Source organism: Canis aureus, chromosome X (assembly GCF_053574225.1).
Source record: "Canis aureus isolate CA01 chromosome X, VMU_Caureus_v.1.0, whole genome shotgun sequence".
Classification (NCBI taxonomy): Eukaryota; Metazoa; Chordata; class Mammalia; order Carnivora; family Canidae; genus Canis; species Canis aureus.
The window spans coordinates 72,966,045-72,987,289 of record NC_135649.1 but is presented as its reverse complement, the minus strand read 5'-3'; the positions used below and the strand labels follow the sequence as shown (position 1 = coordinate 72,987,289).

At 41.3% G+C, this 21,245-nt stretch overlaps 1 pseudogene; it reads left to right on the top strand.

Annotated features, from left to right (window-relative positions):
- Positions 1–386: 386 nt before the first annotated feature.
- LOC144308889 (PDZ and LIM domain protein 1 pseudogene) lies at positions 387–20,821 on the top strand (annotated as a pseudogene).
- Positions 20,822–21,245: the final 424 nt, after the last annotated feature.

Below are 21,245 nucleotides of genomic sequence, written 5' to 3'. Positions count from 1 at the left end.
TGAATATGTTTGTATGTCGGCATGCGTTTGTGTAGATGTGATAATGTATGCATTTTAGAGGTATATAGATCTTGTTGGGGCTGAGTGTGCATCTGTGCAAGTTTTAGAAAACTGTGGAGCTAACTGCATGCATGCATATCTGTGTGTGTATTGGTAAGATGCAAATCTGTACATGTGCTTATGGACAAGGCTTGGAAATTTTTGCCCTGGGCCTTGGTAGGAAAGAGATTTTGTGTTTGCTGAAATAATTCTTCAACAAAATCAAAGGATTTTATGGTTGCTGCTCAGCACTGAAGATACCAAAGGCCAGCTCTAAAGCCATTTCCAAAGTTTCTGTGGGTTCTCTCCCACAGGGAAATGGGTCACAAAACCAGGGATCAACAAAAATGAAGTCAGCAGAGTTCACATTTGAAGCCCTTACTTTCCGTTTCTATGACATTTTCTGTGCCCTCACTGTCTACAGCCAGTTCCTAGGACCTTCAATTGAAGCAGATCTCTTGGCAATAAGGAAGCTCTATGAGAAGTAGAATTGGGCAGACAGAAACCCAATTTTATTATCTAAGGCTAATTTTGTACTTGTATTTTGGATCCTAGCCCTTCCAACCTTACCAAAGATTCCACATATTCACTTTTTACCTATACACCAGTATCCACCTATTTGCTCAAGCCACAATATTATTTTTTTTAATTTTTATTTATTTATGATAGTCACAGAGAGAGAGAGAGAGAGAGAGAGGCAGAGACATAGGCAGAGGGAGAAGCAGGCTTCATGCACTGGGGAGCCCGATGTGGGATTCCATCCCGGGTCTCCAGGATCGCGCCCTGGGCCAAAGGCAGGCGCTAAACCGCTGCGCCACCCAGGGATCCCTCAAGCCACAATATTAAAAGCCATCCTTACTCTCTTTTTCTCATCTCATACATCCAGCCCATTATTAAGTCCTGTTAGTTCAACCTCCAAATACAGTTCTCATTATTAAACCCATTTCTCTTTATATTTATCATCATCATAATCATCATCATCATCATCATCATCATCTCTTCTCTGGAATACTGCAAGGCTTTCTTCCAGGTTTTGTTACTTCCCACTATCCCAACCACATCTATTCTCAATAGAACAGCTGTAATGCAAATGTCACTCTCTCTGTCACTCATATAACTTCAAAAGCATCTCATTGTGTTCAAAATAAAGTCCAAATTTCTATCAAGGCACGTAAAAAACTCTATAATCTTGACCTTGGAAATCAATAAGAAAAAAAGAAAACACGGGGGAGTATCTTCTGTTTCTGTATACCTTAAGTCCCTTGACTTCCCCTGGAACTTGTCTGTCTAGCTGGTCTTCTGGGGGAGGGGCCTGTTGTGCTGATTTTCAGGTGTTAGCACTTGGGGGAGCTGCTCTGCCCCCTGCCTGGTTCAGGGCTCAGTGGGGGTTGTTTATCCTGTGAGGCCCCAGGAGGAACAACCACAGTGGCAGCGGCCAGCTCTAGAGCCCTGGATTCAGCTCCCTCAGTAACTAACTATGGCTCTCCATCTGCAGGGGCCTGGATGCTCCGGGGGCGGGGCCGCTGATCTGCTCAGCTTGGGCAGGAGCGTCCTTGCTGTTCTGGGCCCTCCTGGCCTCTGCCTGTCCCGGAGCGAGGTCGGATCCTGGGCTGTGTCCCCGGCGCCCTGTGCTCCTGGGCCTGCGCTGTTGGATTCGTGCTCCCGGCCGGGCAGCCCCCTCTTCGCGGAGCCGCTGCCCCAGCCCCTCCGAGCTGCTCCCGGGTCCTGCTGTGCGCGCGCTGCAGCCCTTAGGGAGCTCGGTGCACTCTCCTGGGCGCGCAGGTGTCTGTTAGCGTCCCAAGGAGCCTGAGGGTATCCCCGCCCTCCTGAAGTCCTGCTCCAACTCCCTGTGAGCCCCTTTCTGTCCGGGAAGATTGGTGAAGCTCCTGCTTCTCCGGGGCGGGACGGGGCTCTCCTGTCCTGGGGGCACTTGCCCGGCCTTAGCCCGGCTCCTCGCGGGGCCCCTCCCCCTTGGATGCCTTTTGTTTCATTTCTTCCCCGCCCCCCACCGCCCCCGTCTTCTTACCTAGATAGAAACGCGAACTCTTCGCACTGTAGCATTCCAGCTGTTCTCTCTTTAAATCTCAGGCCGAATTCGTAGATTTTCAGGATGATTTGAAGGTTATCTAGGTAATTTGGTGGGGACAGGTGACTTGGGGACCCTACTCTTTCGCCATCTTGCCCCTCCCTAGGATCGGGTATTTTCAATTGATTTTTCCTCAAGTTCACTAATTTCATCCTCTGCCATTTCCACTCTAGTATTGAATTTATCTAGCAAGCTTTTTATTGATATACAGTTTTCAAGTCTACAATTTTCATTTGATTATTGAGCATAAGTGTCACATTATTATTTGTTCTTTCTATCCTATTCCTTTAATTAGATTTTCTATTTTATCAGAGAATTATTATTTTTCTTTTATGATAACTGCTGTAAAAATACTTGGAAAATAATTTTAACATGGGATTTATATTTGTGTTGGCATCTGTTGGTTGTATTTTCTCCTTCAAGTTGTGATTTTTTTTGGTTGTTTTTTTTTTCTCCCACTTTTTTTTTTAATTTTTTTTTTAAATTTATCTACGATAGTCACAGAGAGAGAGAGAGGGAGAGAGAGGCAGAGACACAGGCAGAAGGAGAAGCAGGCTCCATGCACTGGAAGCCCGACGTGGGATTCGATCCCGGGTCTCCAGGATCGCGCCCTGGGCCAAAGGCAGGCACCAAACCGCTGCGCCACCCAGGGATCCCCTCTCCCAGGTTTGTTTTATTTATTTATTTATTTATTTATTTATTTATTTATTTATTTATTTATTTATTTTAATTAGATTTTTAAGGTGCGTGTTTATTTTTTATTTTTTTTTTTATTATTATTTTTTTTATTATTATTTTTTTTTTGGTGTTCAATTTACTAACATACAGAATAACACCCAGTGCCCGTCACCCATTCACTCCCACCCCAGGTTTTATTTAAATTCCAGCTAGTTAACACATAGTGCAATACTAGTTGCATTTGTAGATTTAGTGATCCATCACTTACATACAATACAGGGTGCTTATCACAAAAACTACCCTCCTTAATACCCATCACTTGTTTAACACATTCCCCATCAATCCACCCATGACCTTTTCTACCTGAAAAGTTCTAGAATAAACCATTGGTTTATTCTCTATAGCTAAGAATCTGTTTCTTGGTTTGCCTTTCTTTTTTTCCTCATGTTCATTTATTTTTTAATCTTATTAATCATATTTTTGTATTATTTTTGTATACTTTATATTGCAGTTCGACTTGCCAACATATAGGTTAACACCCAGTGTTCTTTCTGTCAAGTGTCCTGCTAAGTGCCTGTCACATGATCACCACATCCCCCCACACACCTCCTCTTCCATTACTCCTTTTTCGTTTCCCAGAGTTAGGAGTCCTCTCATGTTTTGTCACCCTCTCTGATTTTTCTCGCTCATTTTCTCTCCTTACTCCTATGATCCCTTTCACTATTTTTTATATTTCCCTTATGAGTGAAACCATATGATAAATGTCCTTTTCCAATTGACTTACTTCACTCAGCATAATACCCTCAGTTCCATTCCTCAGAAAATGGTGGGTATTCATTATTTTTAGTGGCTGAGTAATATTCCATTGTATATATATATATATATATATATATATATATATATATATATATACCACTTTTTCTTTATCCATGCATCTTTTGATGGACACAGAGGCTTCTTCCACAGTTTGGATATTATGGACATTGCTGCTATAAACATTGGGATGCAGATGTCTCGGCTTTTGACTGCATCTGTATCGGTGGGGTAAATACCCAGTAGTGAAATTCATGGGTCGTAGGGTAGCTCTATTTTTAACTCTTTGAGAAACCTTCACACAGTTTTCCAGAGTGGCTGTAACAGTTCACATTCCCACCAACAGTGCAAGAGGGTTCCCCTTTCTCCACATCCTCTCCAACATTTGTGGTTTCCTGTCTTGTTAATTTTCACCATTCTCACTGGTGTAAGGTGGTATCTCATGGTGGTTTTGATTTGTATTTCCCTGATGGCAAGTGATGCAGAGCATTTTCTCACGTGCTTGTTGGCATTGTCTATGTCTTCCTCTGTGAAATTTCTGTTCATATCTTTTCCCATTTCATGATTGGATTGTTTGTTTCATTGCTGTTGAGTTTCATAAGTTCTTTATATATCTTGGATACTAGCCCTTTATATGATATGTCATTTGCAAATATCTTCTCCCATTCTGTAGATTGTCTTTCAGTTCTGTTGCCTGATACTTTTGCTGTGCAGAAGCTTTTTATCTTGCTGGAGTCCCAATAGTTCATTTTTGCTTTTGTTTCCCTTGCCTTCATAGATGTATCTTGCAAGAAGTTGCTGTGGCCAAGTTCGAAAAGGGTGTTGCCTGTGTTCTCCTCTAGGATTTTGATGGATTCTTGTCCCACATTTAGATCTTTCATCCATTTTGAGTTTATCTTTATGTATGGTGTAAGAAAATGGTCTAGTTTCATTCTTCTGCACGTGGCTGTCCAATTTTCCTAGTGGCATTTATTGAACAGACTGTCTTTTTCCGGTGAACAATCTTTCCTCCTTTGTCGAATATTAGTTGACAATAGAGTTGAGGATCTATTTCTAGGTTCTCTATTCTGTTCCATTGGTATGTGTGTCTGTTTATGTGCCAGTACCACACTGTCCTGATGGTCACAGCTTTGTAGTACAACTTGAAATCTGGCATTATGATGCCCCCGGCTCTGGTTTTCTTTTTCAATACTCCCCAGGCTATTCGAGGTCTTTTCTGATTCCACTCAAGTCTTAAGATTCTTTGTTCCAACTCTCTGAAGAAAGTCCATGGGATTTTGATCGGGATTGCATTAAACGTGTAAATTGCCCTGGGTAACATTGAAATTTTCACAATATTAATTCTTCGAATCCATGAGCATGGAATATTTTTCCATCACTGTGTGTCTTCCTCAATTTCTTTCAGAAGTGTTCTATAGTTTTGAGGGTATAGATCCTTTACCTCTTTGGTTAGGTTTATTCTTAGGTATCTTATGCTTTTGGGTGCAATTGTAAATGGGATTGATCCTTAATTTCTGTTTCTTCAGTCTCATTGTTAGTGTATAGAAATGCCACTGACTTCTGGGCATTGATTTTGTATCCTGCCACACTGCCAAATTGCCGTAGAAATCTTGCGGTGGAGTCTTTTGGGTTTTCTATGTACAGTACCATGTCATCTGTGAAGAGGGAGAGTTTGACTTCTTCTTTGCCAATTTGAATGCCTTTAATGTCTTTTTGTTGCCTGATTGCTGAGGCTAGGACTTCTAGTACTATGTTGAATAGCAGTGGTGAGAGTGGACATCCCTGTCTTGTTCCTGATCTTAGGGGAAAGGCTCCCAGTATTTTCCCATTGAGAATGATATTTGCTGTGGGCTTTTCATAGATGGCTTTTGATATGCTAAGGCATGTTCCCTCTGTCCCTATACTCTGAAGAGTTTTGATAAGGAATGGATGGGGTATTTTATTAAATGCATCCTCTGCATCTATTGAGAGGATCATATGGTTATTGTTTATATTCTCTTGTTCATGTGATCTATCACATTGATTGTTTTATGAGTGTTGAATCACCCTTGCATCCCAGGGATAAATCCCACTTAGTCATGTTTAATAACCTTCTTAATGTACTATTAGATCCTATTTTGTAGTATTTTGCTGAATATTTTTGCATCTGTGTTCCTCAGGGATATTGGTCTATAGTTCTCCGTCTTGGTGGGATCTTTGGTTTTGGAATCAAGGAGATGTTGGCCTCATAAAACTTATTTTGCAGTATTCTTTCCCTTTCCATCCTTCGGAATAGCTTTAGTGGAATAAGTAGCATTTTTTGTTTAAACGTTTGATAGAATTCACCTGGAAAGCCGTCTGGCCCTGGACTTTTGTGTCTTGGGAGGGTTTTGATGACTGCTTCAACTTGATCTCTGGTTATTGGCCTGTTGAGGTTTTCTATTTCTTTCTGTTCCAGGTTTGGTAATTTGTGGTTTTGCATAAATGAATCTATTTCTTCTAGATTGCCTAATTTATTGGTGTATGGCTGCTCATAATATGTTTTTAAAATTGTTTGCATTTCTTTGGTATTGGTTGTGATCTCTCCCCTTTCATTCATGTTTTTATTAATTTGAGTCTTTTTTCTTTTTAATAAGACTGGCTAATGGCTATTTCATTAATTATTTCAAAGAACCAACTCCTGGTATGGTTGATCTGTTCTCTAGTTCTTCTGGTCGTTATTTCATTGGATTCTGTTCCAATCTTTATTATCTCTCTTCTTCTTGGTGTAGGTTTTATTTTCTGTTCTTTCTCCAGTTCTTTTAGGTTTGAGGCTAGCTTGTGTATTTGAGCTTTTCAATTTTTTTGAGGAATGATTTTTGCAATATATTTCCCTCTTAGAACTTCTTTTGGTGTATCTGAAAGATTTTGAATGGTTGTGTATTCATTTTCATTAGTTTCCATGAATCTTTTTAATTCTTCTCTAATTACCTGGTTGACCCATTCATCCTTTTAGTAGGATGCTCTTTAACCTCCACGTGTTTCAGTTTCTTCCAAAATTCTTCTTGTGATTGAGTTCTTTTTTTATAATTTATTTTTTATTGGTGTTCAATTTACTAACATACAGAATAACCCCCAGTGCCCGTCACCCATTCACTCCCACCCCCCACCCTTCTCCCCTTCCACCACCCCTAGTTCATTTCCCAGAGTTAGCAGTCTTTACCTTCTGTCTCCCTTTCTGATATTTCCCACACATTTCTTCTCCCTTCCCTTATATTCCCTTTCACTATTATTTATATTCCCCAAATGAATGAGAACATATAATGTTTGTCCTTCACCGACTGACTTACTTCACTCAGCATAATACCCTCCAGTTCCATCCACATTGAAGCAAATGGTGGGTATTTGTCATTTCTAATAGCTGAGTAATATTCCATTGTATACATAAACCACATCTTCTTTATCCATTCATCTTTCGTTGGACACCGAGGCTCCTTCCAAGTTTGGCTATCGTGGCCATTGCTCCTATAAACATCGGGGTGCAGGTGTCCCGGCGCTTCACTGCATTTGTATCATTGGGGTAAATCCCCAGCAGTGCAATTGCTGGGTCATAGGGCAGGTATGTTTTTAACTGTTTGAGGAACCTCCACACAGTTTTCCAGAGTGGCTGCACCAGTTCACATTCCCACCAACAGTGTAAGAGGGTTCCCTTTTCTCCGCATCCTCTCCAACATTTGTTGTTTCCTGCCTTGTTAATTTTCCCCATTCTCACGGGTGTGAGGTGGTATCTCATTGTGGTTTTGATTTGTATTTCCCTGATGGCAAGTGATGCAGAGCATTTTCTCATGTGCATGTTGGCCATGTCTATGTCTTCCTCTGTGAGATTTCTCTTCATGTCTTTTGCCCATTTCATGAATGGATTGTTTGTTTCTTTGGTGTTGAGTTTAATAAGTTCTTTATAGATCTTGGAAACTAGCCCTTTATCTGATATGTCATTTTCAAATATCTTCTCCCATTCTGTAGGTTGTCTTTGAGTTTTGTTGACTGTATCCTTTGCTGTGCAAAAGCTTCTTATCTTGATGAAGTCCCAATAGTTCATTTTTACTCCAGTTTCTTTTGCCTTCATGGATGTATCTTGCAAGAAGTTACTATGGCCGAGTTCAAAAAGGGTGTTGCCTGTGTTCTTCTCTAGGATTTTGATGGAATCTTGTCTCACATTTAGATCTTTCATCCATTTTGAGTTTATCTTTGTGTATGGTGAAAGAGAGTGGTCTAATTTCATTCTTCTGCATGTGGATGTCCAATTTTCCCAGCACCATTTATTGAAGAGACTGTCTTTCTTCCAATGGATAGTCTTTCCTCCTTTATCGAATATTAGTTGACCATAAAGTTGTGGGTCTACTTCTGGATTCTCTATTCTGTTCCACTGATCTATGCGTCTGTTTTTGTGCCAGTACCACACTGTCTTGATGACCACAGCTTTGTAGTACAACCTCAAATCTGGCATTGTGATGCACCCAGATATGGTTTTCTTTTTTAAAATTCCCCTAGCTATTCGGGGTCTTTTCTGATTCCACACAAATCTTAAAATAATTTGTTCTAACTCTCTGAAGAAAGTCCATGGTATTTTGATAGGGATTGCATTAAACGTGTATATTGCCCTGGGTAACATTGACATTTTCACAATATTAATTCTGCCAATCCATGAGCATGGAATATTTTTCCATCTCTTTGTGTCTTCCTCAATTTCTTTCAGAAGTGTTCTATAGTTTTGAGGGTATAGATCCTTTACATCTTTGGTTAGGTTTATTCCTAGGTATCTTATGCTTTTGGGTGCAATTGTAAATGGGATGGACTCTTTAATTTCTCTTTCTTCAGTCTCATTGTTAGTGTATAGAAATGCCATTGATTTCTGGGCATTGATTTTGTATCCTGCCAAGCTACCGAATTGCTGTATGAGTTCTAGCAATCTTGGGGTGGAGACTTTTGGGTTTTCTATGTAGAGATTCATGTCATCGGCGAAGAGGGAGAGTTTGACTTCTTCTTTGCCAATTTGAATGCCTTTAATGTCTTTTTGTTGTCTGATTGCTGAGGCTAGGACTTCCAGTACTATGTTGAACAGCAGTAGTGAGAGTGGACATCCCTGTCATATTCCTGATCTTAGGGGAAAGGCTCCCAATGCTTCCCCATTGAGAATGATATTTGCTGTGGGCTTTTCATAGATGGCTTTTAAGATGTCGAGGAATGTTCCCTCTATCCCTACACTCTGAAGAGTTTTGATCAGGAATGGACGCTGTATTTTGTCAAATGCTTTCTCTGCATCTAATGAGAGGATCATATGGTTCTTGGTTTTTCTCTTGCGGATATGATGAATCACATTGATTGTTTTACGGGTGTTGAACCAGCCTTGTGTCCCAGGGATAAATCCTACTTGGTCATGGTGAATAATTTTCTTAATGTACTCTTGGATCCTATTGGCCAGTATCTTGTTGAGAATTTTTGCATCCATGTTCATCAGGGATATTGGTCTGTAATTCTCCTTTTTGGTGGGGTCTTTGTCTGGCTTTGGAATTAAGGTTATGCTGGCCTCATAGAACGAATTTGGAAGTACTCCATCTCTTTCTATCTTTCCAAACAGCTTTAGGAGAATAGGTATGGTTTCTTCTTTAAACGTTTGAAAAAATTCCCCAGGGAAGCCATCTGGCCCTGGACTTTTGTGTCTTGGGAGGTTTTTGATGACTGCTTCAATTTCCTCCCTGGTTATTGGCCTGTTAAGGTTTTCTATTTCTTCCTGTTCCAGTTTTGATAGTTTGTGGCTTTCCAGGAATGCGTCCATTTCTCCTAGATTGCCTAATTTATTGGCATATAGCTGTTCATAATATGTTTTTACAATCGTTTGTATTTCCTTGGTGTTGGTAGTGATCTCTCCTTTCTCATTCATGATTTTATTAATTTGAGTCTTCTCTCTCTTCTTTTTAATAAGGCTGGCTAATGGTTTATCTATCTTATTAATTCTTTCAAAGAACCAACTCCTGGTTCTGTTGATCTGTTCCACAGTTCTTCTGGTCTCGATTTCATTGAGTTCTGCTCGAATCTTTATTAACTCCCTTCTTCTCTTGGGTGTAGGATCTATTTGCTGTTTTTTCTCTAGCTCTTTTATGTGTAAGGTTAGCTTTTGTATTTGAGTTCTTTCCAGTTTTTGAATGGATGCTTGTATTGCGATGTATTTCCCCCTGATGACTGCTTTTGTGCATCCCAAAGATTTTGGATGGTTGTATCTTCATTCTCATTAGTTTTCATGAATGTTTTTAATTCTTTCTTAATTTCCTGGTTGACCCTTTCATCTTTTAGCAGGATGGTCCTTATCCTCCACGTGTTTGAAGTCCTTCCAAATTTCTTGTTGTGATTTAGTTCTAATTTCAAGGCATTATGGTCTGAGAATATGCAGGGGACGATCCCAATCTTTTGGCATCGGTTCAGACCCGATTTGTGACCCAATATGTGGTCTATTCTGGAGAAAGTTCCATGTGTGCTTGAGAAGAATGTGTATTCAGTTGAGTTTGGATGTAAAGTTCTGTAGATATCTGTGAAATCCATCTGGTCCAGTGTATCATTTAAAGCTCTCGTTTCTTTGGAGATGTTGTGCTTAGAAGACCTATCGAGTATAGAAAGAGCTAGATTGAAGTCACCAAGTATAAGTGTATTATTATCTAAGTATTTCTTCACTTTGGTTAATAATTGATTTATATATTTGGCAGCTCCCACATTCGGGGCATATATATTGAGGATTGTTAAGTCCTCTTGTTGAATAGATCCTTTAAGTATGATATAGTGTCCCTCTTCATCTCTCACTACAGTCTTTGGGGTAAATTTTAGTTTATCTGATATAAGGATGGCTACTCCTGCTTTCTTTTGAGGACCATTCGAATGGTAAATAGTTCTCCAACCTTTTATTTTCAGGCTGTAGGTGTCCTTCTGTCTCAAATGAGTCTCTTGTAGACAGCAAATAGATGGGTGCTGCTTTTTTATCCAGTCTGAAACCCTGCGCCTTTTGATGGGGTCATTAAGCCCGTTCACATTCAGAGTTACTATTGAGAGATATGAATTTAGTGTCATCATGATACCTATTCAGTCCTTGTTTTTGTGGAATGTTCCACTGAACTTCTTCTTAAAGGGGAATTTTAAGAGTCCCCCTTAAAATTTCTTGCAGAGCTGGTTTGGAGGTCACATATTCTTTTAGTTGCTGCCTGTCTTGGAAGCTCTTTATCTCTCCTTCCATTTTGAATGCGAGCCTTGCTGGATAAAGTATTCTTGGTTGCATGTTCTTTTCATTTAGGACCCTGAATATATCCTGCCAGCCCTTTCTGGCCTGCCAGGTCTCTGTGGAGAGGTCTGCTGTTACCCTAATACTCCTCCCCATAAAAGTCAGGGATTTCTTGTCTCTTGCTGCTTTAAGGATCTTCTCTTTATCTTTGGAATTTGCAAGCTTCACTATTAAATGTCGAGGTGTTGAACGGTTTTTATTGTTTTTAGGGGGGGATCTCTCTATTTCTTGGATCTGAATGCCTGTTTCCCTTCCCAGATTAGGAAAGTTTTCAGCTAGGATTTGTTCAAATACATATTCTGGCCCTCTGGCCCTTTCGGCACCCTCGGGAACACCAATTAAACGTAGGTTTTTCTTCCTCAGGCTGTCGTTTATTTCCCTTATTCTATCTTCATGGTCTTTTAATTGTTTGTCTCTTTTTTCCTCAGTTTCCCTCTTTGCTATCAACTTGTCTTCTATGTCACTCACTCGTTCTTCCACCTCGTTAACCCTCGTCATTAGGACTTCTAGTTTGGATTGCATCTCATTCAATTGATTTTTAATTTCTGCCTCATTAGCTCTAAATTCTGCAGTCATGAAGTCTCTTGAGTCCTTTATGCTTTTTTCTAGAGCCACCAGTAGCTGTATAATATTGCTTCTGAATTGGCTTTCTGACGTTGAATTGTAATCCAGATTTTGTAACTCTGTGGGAGAGAGGACTGTTTCTGATTCTTTCTTTTGAGGTGAGGTTTTCCTTCTAGTCATTTTGCTCAGTGTAGAGTGGCCAAAAGCAAGTTGTACTGGGAAAAGGAGAAAAAGAGGAGAGAAAGAAGGAAAGAAAAGAGAAAGAGAAAAAAAAGAAAGAAAGAAAACGAAAAAAAAAGAAGAAAAAGAGAAAGAAAAAGAAAGGAGAAAAAAGGGGTGTGGGGGAAGGAAACAAATCAAAAAGCAAAAAAAAAAAAGAACCACGGGGGAGTATCTTCTGATTCTGTGTACTTTAAGTCCCTTGGCTTCCCCTGGAAGTTGTCAGTCAGTCTAGCTGGTCTTCTGGGGGAAGGGCCTGCTGTGCTGATTTTCAGGTGTTAGCAGTTGGGGGAGCTGCTGTGCCCCTACCTGGTGCAGGGCTCAGTGGGGGTTGTTTACCCCGTGAGGCCCCAGCAGCAACAGCCCTAGTGGCGGGGCCAGCTCTGGAAACCTGGATTCAGCCCCCGCAGGAACTCCGGAGCTCTCCATCTGCAGGGCCTGGAGGCTCCGCGGCGGGGCCGCTGATCTGCTCAGCTGGGGCAGGAGCGTCCTTGCTGTCCTGGGCCCTCCTGGCCTCTGCCTGTCCCGGGGGAGGCCGGATCCTGGGCTGTGTCCCGGCGCCCTGTGTTCGGGAGCGTGCGCTGTTGGATTCGCGCTCCCGGGCCGCGCAACCCCCTCCGTGGAGCCACCGCCCGAGCCCCCCCAAGCTGCTCCTGGAACCGCGCAGCCCCCTCTGGACGGAGCCTCTTCCTCTGCCCGAGCCCCTCCGAGCTGCTCCCGGGGCCGCGCAGCCCCCTTTGCGGAGCCGCCGCCCGAGCCCCTCCAGCTGCTCCGGGTCCCACCGGGTCCCGCCTTGCGCGCTGCAGCCCTTAGGGAGCTCGGCGCACTCTCCTGGGCGCGCAGTTGGTGTTACTGTCCCGGGGAGCCCGAGGGCATCCCCTCTCTTCTGGGTCCTGCTCCAACTCCCTGCGAGCCCCTTTCTGCCCGGGAAGGTTGGTGCAGCTCCTGCTACTCTGGGACGGGGCTCTCCTGTCCTGGGGACTCTCGCCCCGGCCTTAACCCGGCTCCTCGCGGGGCCCCTCCCCCTTGGAGGCCTTTGTTTCTTTATTTATTTTTCCCCGTCTTCCTACCTTGATAGAAGCGCGAACTCTTCTCACTGTTGCATTCCAGATGTTCTCTCTTTAATTCTCAGGCCGAATTCATAGATTTTCAGGATAATTTGAAGGTTTTCTAGGTAATTTGGTGGAGACAGGTGATTTGGAGACCCTACTCTTCCGCCATCTTGCCCCTCCCTCCTGAGTTCTTGTTTCAAAGTATTATGGCGTGAAAAAATTCAGAGGAAAATCTCAATCTTTTGGTATCAGTTGTGACTTGATTTGTGACCCATTATGTGGTGTATTCTGGAGAAAGTTCCATATGCACTTGAGAAGAATGTGTATTCAGTTGCATTCGGATGCAAAGTTCTGTATATATCTGTGAAATCCATCTAGTTCAGTGTATCATTTAAAGCCTTTGGTGATTTTTTTTTGCTTAGAAGTTCTGTCATTTGCAGAGAGTGTCATGGTCATGTCATGTCAATACTCTTATTGTATTATTATCTAAATATGTCTTTACTTTGAATATTAATTGATTGATATACTTGGCAGCTCCCACATTAAGGGCATAAGTATTCATAATTGTTAGATCTTCTTGATGGATAGACCCTTTTAGTATGACATAGTGTCCCTCTGCATCACTTTTTATAGTCTTTGGGATAATTTTTAATTTATCTGATATGAGGATTGCTACCCCAGCTTTCTTCTGAGGATCATTTGAATGGCAAATGGTTCTCCAACCTTTCATTTTCAGGCTGGAGCTGTACTTAGGTCTAAAATAAGTCTCTTTTAGACAGCATATAGATGGGTCTTGCTTTTTTAATCTAGTTTGAAGCCCTGCATATTTAGATGGGATCTTTTAGCCCATTCATGTTCAGAGTAATTATTGAAAGATATGAATTTAATGTCATCACAATACCTATTCAGTCCCTGTTTTTTGTGGATTATTTCTTGGGGCCTCTTCTTTCTTTTACAGGTCCCCTGTAATATTTCTTGCAGAGCTGTTTTGTTGATCACATATTCTTTCATTTCTGCATGTTTTGGAAACTGTTTATCTCTCCTTCTATTCTGAATGAGAGCCTTGCTGGATAAAGTATTCTTGGCTGCATGTTCTTCTCATTTGGTACCCTGAATACACGACAGCCATTTCTGGCCTGTCAGGTCTTTGCAGAGCAGTCTGCTGTTAATCTAATATTTCTCCCCATATAAGTTAAAATCTCTTGTCTCTCACTGGTATAAAGATTTGGCCTTATGTTTGGAATTTGCAAGTTTCACTATTAAATGTCGAGGTGTTGAGTGGTTTTTATTGATTTTGTGGGGACCACTCTATCTCCTGGATCTGAATGCCTGTTTCCCTCCCCAAATTAGGGAAGTTCTCAGCTATTCAAATATGCTTTCTGTCCCTCTATCCCTCTTGGTTCTTTCCTGAACCCCAATTATACGTAGATTTTTCCATCTGAGGCTTTTATTCTGCTTAACCTTTCCTCATGGTCTTTTAATTGTTTTTATCTTTTTTCCTCAGCTTCCTTCCTTGCCATCAACTTGTATTCTATGTAGCTCATTCTTTCTTTCACCTCATTAACCATTGTCTTTAAGAAATTCAGTTTGGATTGCATGTTATTTAATTGATTTTTAAATCGGCCTGATTAGATCTAAATTCTGCAGTCATGAAGTCTCTTGAATCCTTTATGCTTTTTTCAAGAGCTACCAGTAGCTTTATAATTGTGCTTCTGAATTGGCTTTCTCGCTTCTAATTGCAGTCCAAATTCTGTAACTCTGTGGCAGAGAGTAGTGTTTCTGATTCTTTCAATTGTAATGAGTTCTTCCTTCTAGTCTTTTTTTGCTCAGTGCAGAATGGCTGTATGCGTGGGTTGAGTCAAGAATATGAACAACGACCTAATTAAAGTTCATCTAAGATGATTCTGATGAGGTTAGAGAGAAGAAAATAAAAACGAAGATTAAAACAAAACAAAATAAAACAAAAGGACCACTAAAGGGTAAAATAAATTTTAAAACAAAGTAGTAAAAAATAAAAGGCCAAAAAGCAAAAAAAAATAAATAATAAGGAAAAAAATAAAGAAGAAAAAGAGAAAAAGACAAAAAAAAAAAAAGCGGGTGACTGGGAGATTGTGGTGGTGAAGAATTTGTAGTGGAGGGAGAATATAGTCAATATAGTCTACCTGAAAAGTTCTAGAAAGTGATCCTCTTGGTTCTGAGTGTATTATGTTCTGTATGTTTAGAGATGCTCAGTCCCAAATTTATAGAAACCAGCAATACTTGTAGAAAGCCCCATGACTAACCATCAAAATATAAATGAAATAAAAGAGCGGGGCAGGATGGGAATGAAGAGAGAATATAATCTCACAGAATGAACCAGCATGGTATACTATTTGGTTCTGGGTGCATGCTGGTCATGTTTTAGAAGGTATTAACTTCTGCCATTGTAGAACAAAATGAGGCAGAGTAAACACAAAACACAAAACAAAACATTTCTCGTATATCTCCCAAAATTAAATTGAGTATGTTGAAGGGAATCTAGAAGTGAAAAATATATCTAAGACATGTAATCGTATAAATATGAAAGTCAGAAAGCACAAAACTTAAAAATGAAGAGGTTGTTAAACATTGTAGTTAAGGTGGGAAAAGAAAAATATATGGGAAATTTTTAGTCTGATAGAAAAATGAGTTGTACTTGAAAAAGGGAAAAAAAGGAGAAGTACCCTCTAGTTCTATATACTATAAATCCCTTGACTTCCCCTTGGGCTTTCTAGAGCTGCTTGGTCAAGAATTTACTCTTCTGGTGTTCTTCCAGGTGGTCTTCTGGGGGAGGGATCTGCTGTGCTGATTCTCAGGTGTCTTTGCCTGGATTGAGATGCCTTACCCCCTGCTGGGTGCTGGGCTCAGTGGGAGCCGTTTATCCTGTGATGCCTTTGTTTCCTAGCAGCCCAGACCCCCCCAGGCACATGATGAAAGAAGGAGGAAGAACAATGGCAGCGGCCAGATTACAAGCTCTGGAATCAGTAACTAAGTCAGTCTCCCAGTCTGCACTGGCCTAGATGCTCCTGGGGCCTGCCTGGGTGCCCTGATCTGCACAGCTTGTGGGTGCCAGTGGCAGGAGAGTTCTCGCTGTCCTGGGCCCTCCTTGCTTCCGCCTGTCCCAGGAGGAGTGCAAGATCCTGGGCTTTGTCCACTCTGCACCCTGGGATCGGGGCCCGGCAATGCTGGAATCACACTTCCAGGGGGAACGGCTCCCAAAGGCAGCAGGGTACAGACACATCCCTCTGAAGCCGCCCACCTAACTGACTGGCTTCTCCCAAATGTCCCGCCAGATGGACGCTCCAGCCCTTTTCCGAGATAGGCCCACAGTTTGTGGAGTGCTTTCCGCTGGGATGCACTTCCTCTATTAGTGATTCCGGGAAATGAAGCTTCACTACCCCTCCTGTGATTCTGCCGGATTTCCCTGTTAAACACTTTTCCGTCCAGGAAGTATCTGGTGCAGATTTTTAAAGGTCCCGCTTCCCCAGGGCTGGGCTTTCCTGTCCCAGGGGCCTTCACCCAGCTTTAGCTGGGCTCCTCGCAGTGCCCCTCTCCCACTTGATTCTTTTTTATTTTGTTTTTTTCCACCTTCCTACCTTGCTAGAAGTGAAAACCCTTCTCTCTGTAGTGTAAAGAGGCTGTGGTCTCTTTAAATCTCAGGTCGAATTAGTAGGTGTTCAGGATGATTTGAAAGTTATCTAGGTAAGCTGATGGGTCCAGGTGAGTTGAGGGCCCCCACTTTTCCACCATCTTGCCCCGCCCCATTTTTTGTATTATTTTTTAATTATTTATTTAAATTTTACTTAACTACAGTGCATTATTGGTTTCTGGAGTAGAATTCATTGAGTCATCACTTACATACAACACCTAGTGTTAATCAAATGGCATATATGTATATATATGTGTATATGTATGTATATACATGTATATATGTATATATATATATTATATATATATGATGGAATATTACCAGATGTTAAAAAGAATGCAATATTGCCATTTGTAATAACATGGATGGAGCTGGAGTATATTATGCTATGTGAAATAAGTCAATCAGAGAGAGACAAATACCAAGTGATCTCACATGTGGAATTTAAGGGGGGAAAATGACCATATTGGAAGTTGGGGTGAGGAGAGAGGGAAATAAAGCATAAGAGAAGCTTAATGATAGAGAACACACTGAGGGTTGATGGAGGGAGGTGGTTGAGGAGAAGGACTAAATGGGTGAAGTGTTTTAACGAGGTAATGGTTGTGATTAACACTAGGTGTTGATGAGGATCCTTGCCAAAATCCGCTGTTTCTTTTGTTATTAATTTTAGACATTCTGACAGGTGTGAAGAGATATCTCATCATGGTTTTATTTGTATTTCCCTGATGATAAGTGATGTTAAGCATCTTTCCATGTGTCTGTTAGCTATCTGATTGTCTTCTTCAGAAAAGTGTCTATTCAGGACATCTGGGTGGAGTGGTCAGGTGTCTGCCTTCAGCTCAAGTCATGAATCCCGGGACCAAGTCCCACATCAGACACCCAAAAGGGAACTTGCTTCTCCCTCTGCCTATTACTCTGCCTCTCCATCTGGGTGTCTCTCATGAATAAATAAATAAAACCTTAAAACAAAACAAAACAAAAAGAAAAAAGTGTCTATCCATGTATTCTTCCCATTTCTTAACTGGATTATTTGTTTTGGGGTATTGAATTTGATGAGCTATTTATAAATTTTGGATTCTAACCCTTTATCCAATATGTCACTTGCAAATATCTTCTCCAACTCTGTAAGATGAAGCTTTTTAGTTTTGATTGTTTTCTTCACTGTACAGATTTTAGTCTTGATGAAATCCCACTAGTTCATTTCTGTTTTTGTTCCCATTGCCTCTGGCAGTGTGTCTAGTTAGAAGTTGCTATGGCTGAGGTCAAAGAGACTTCTGTGTTCTCTAGGATTTTGATTGTTTCCTGTCTAATATTTAGGTCTTTCATCCATTTTGACTTTATTTTTGTGTATAGTGTAAGAAAGTACTCTAGTTTCATTCTTTTTCATATTGCTGTCCAGTTTTCCCAATGCCCTTTTTGGAAGATACTTTTTTTCCACTGGATATTCTTCCCTGCTTTGTCAAAGATTGGTTGACCATGGAATCGTGAGTCCTATTCTGGGTTCTCTATTCTGTTCCACTGATCTATGTGTCAATTTTTGTGCCAGTACCATACTATATTGATGACTACAGCTTTGTAATATAACTTGAAAATCAGGATGCATTCAAGTTCGTTTTTTTCAGGATTCTTTTGGATATTTGGGGTCTTTTGTGGTTTCATTCTAATTTTAAGACTGTTCTAGCTCTGTGAAAAATGCTGTTGTTATTTTTATAGGAGTTGCATTAAATGTGTAAATTTCTTTGTGTACCATAGGCATTTTTAACAATCTTTGTTCTTTCAATCCATGAGCATGGAATGCTTTTTCATTTCTTTCTGTTCTCTTCAATTTTGTTCATAAGTGTTCCACAGTTTTCAGAGTACATATCTTTTAACTATTTAGTTATATTTATTCCTATTTATCTCTTTGTTTTTGGTGCAATTGCAAATCGGATCAATTCCTTGATTTCTTTTTCTACTGCATCGCTACTAGTGTAAAGAAATGTGACAGATTTGTGCACATTTATTTAATATACTGCAACTTTGCTGAATAATGTCTGCAAATAGTGAAAGTTTTACTTCTTCCTTCCCAATTTGGATGCCTTTATTTCTTCTTGTTGTCTGATTACTGAGGCTAAGACTACCAGTACTATGTTGAATAATAATTATGAGAGTGGCATCCCTGTCCCATTCCTGACCACAAAGAAAAGATTCTGTTTTTTTGCCATTGGGGAAGATATTACCTATGGGTCTTTTTTATATGGCCTTTGTGATGCTGAGGTATATTCCATTCATACCTAATTTATTAAGAGTTTCCTTTTTGTCAAGAATGGATGTTGTATTTTTTCAAATGCTTTTTCTGCATATATTGAGAGAATCATATGGTTCTTATCTTTTCTTTAGATAATGTGGTATATCATGTTGATTGATTTGCAAGTTTTGAACTACCCCTGCAGCCCATGAATAAATCCCAATGGAATGTGGTGAATACTTCTTTCAATGTACTGTTAAATTCAACTTTCTGCTATCTTGTTGAGAATTTTTGCATCAATTTTTCTCTTTTTTATATATATTTTTTATTGGAGTTCGATTTTCCAACGTATAGTATAACACCCAGTGCTCATCCCATCAGATGCCCCCCTCAGTGCCTGTACCCCACCACCCCATCCCCCGGCCCACCTCCCCTTCCACTACCCCTTGTTCATTTCCCAGAGTTAGAAATCTCTCATGTTCTGTCATCCATTTGGATATGTGTCACTCACTTTCTCTCCTTTCCCATTAATCCCTTTCACTATTTTTTATATTTTCCGAATGAATGAAACCATATAATATTTGTCCTCTGATTAACTAAATTCACTCAGCATAATACCCTCCAGTTCTATCCACGTTGAAACAAATGGTGGGTATTCTTTGTTTCTAATGGCTGAGTAATATTCCATTGTATATATAGATCACATTTTCTTTATCCATTCATCTTTAGATGGACACTGAGGCTCCTTCCACAGTTTGGCTATTGTTGACATTGCTGGTATAAACATTGGGGTGGCTCTTTTTCCGACAGCTGCCGGGGAGCCCAGCGCAACTCATCCTGCTGCGTCGGTTCCCGTGGGTTGCCACGCCAAGTCCACCCAGCAGATCGTCCTCCAAGGCCCGGGGCTGTGGAGCTTCCACCTCGTGGGGGGCAAAGACTTCGAACAACCCCTGGCCATTTCCCGGGTCACTCCTGGAAGCAAGTTTGCGGGAGCTAACTTATGCATCGGAGATGTAATCACAGCCATCAATGGGGAAAATAGCAGTGGTATGACACACCTGGAAGCTCAGAACAAAATCAAGGGCTGCATGGACAACATGACCCTCACAGTCACCAGATATGAACAAAAAACCTGGTCTTCCCTGGTGACAGAGGAAGGGAAACGTCATCCGTACAAGATGAATTTGGCCTCGGAACCCCAAGAGGTCCTGCACATAGGAAGCACCCACAACCGGAGTGCCATGCCCTTTACCGCCTCGCTGGCCTCCAGCTCTGCCCCCAGGGTCATCACAAACCAGTACAACAACCCAGCTGGTCTCTATTCCTCTGAAAACATATCCAACTTCAACAACACCTTGGAGTCAAAGACAGCAGCCAGTGGGCAGGAGACAAATGGCAGAGCCTTAGACCATTCTCAGCCTCTAAGTGGACTTGTCAACGACAAAGAATCTGAAGTTTACAAGATGCTTCATGAGAAACAGGAGTTAAATGAGCCCTCCCAAGCAATCCACTTCATTCCTGGTATTGCAGGAAATCTTAGAGTCTGAGGAGAAAGGGGATCCCAACAAGCCATCAGGTTTCAGAAGTGTTAAGGCTCCAGTCACCAAAGTGGCTGCATCTATTGGAAATGCCCAGAAGTTGCCCATGTGTGACAAATGTGGCACCGGCATTGTCGGCGTGTTCCTGAAGCTCTGGGACCACTACCGTCACCCTGAGCGTTATGTGTGCACTGAATGTGGACCCAATCTAAAACAGAAGAGCCACTTCTTCATGTAGGATCAGATCTACTGTGAAAAGCATGCTCGGGAGCGGGTCACACCCCCTGAGGGCTACAACGTGGTCACAGTGTTCCCCAAGTGAACCGGCAGGTCCACACCTGTTGCAACTCGATCTCTAAATGCTCTGGCCCTCTCCTCTTTTGAAAGTTCTTGCTGAATCTGGTTTTATCCCTGCTCATTAAACACCACGTCTCCCTGCCTCTGCTAACTGACTCACTGGCTGTGTGACGCCTGCTTTTACAATTAACAGAGGATTGCTTTGTTCAGTGGCCCCCTTGCCAGCATCCTTGGGTCTTCTCTTTACTTCAGTTCATTTCTGCTGCAGATGGACATCAGCCACATTTGAACCAAACCGAATTGAACATGTCTGACATTGTTTCGTTTTTACTCAATAAATTTATAGACTCCAAAAAAAATTGGGGTGCAGGTGTCCTGCCGTTTCACTGCATCTGTTACTTTGGGGTAAATCTCCAGTGGTGCAATTGCTGAGTCATAGGGTAGCTCTATTTTTAACTATTTGAGAAACTTCCACGCAATTCTACAGAGTGGCTGTACCAGCTCACATTCCTACCAAGAATGCAAGAGGGATCCCCTATCTCCACATCCTCTCCAATATTTGTAGTTTTCTGTCTTGTTAATTTTCACCATTCTCACTGGTGTGACATGGTATCTGAATGGCAGCCTTGCTGGATGTAGTATTATTGGCTTCATACTTCCCAATCAACATGTTGAATATATCTTGCCACCGTCTTATGGCCTGCTAATTTTCTGTGGCAGATCTGCTGTGGATGAGATCTGTCGTGTGTGTGTGTGTGTGTGTGTGTGTGTGTGTGTGTGTTC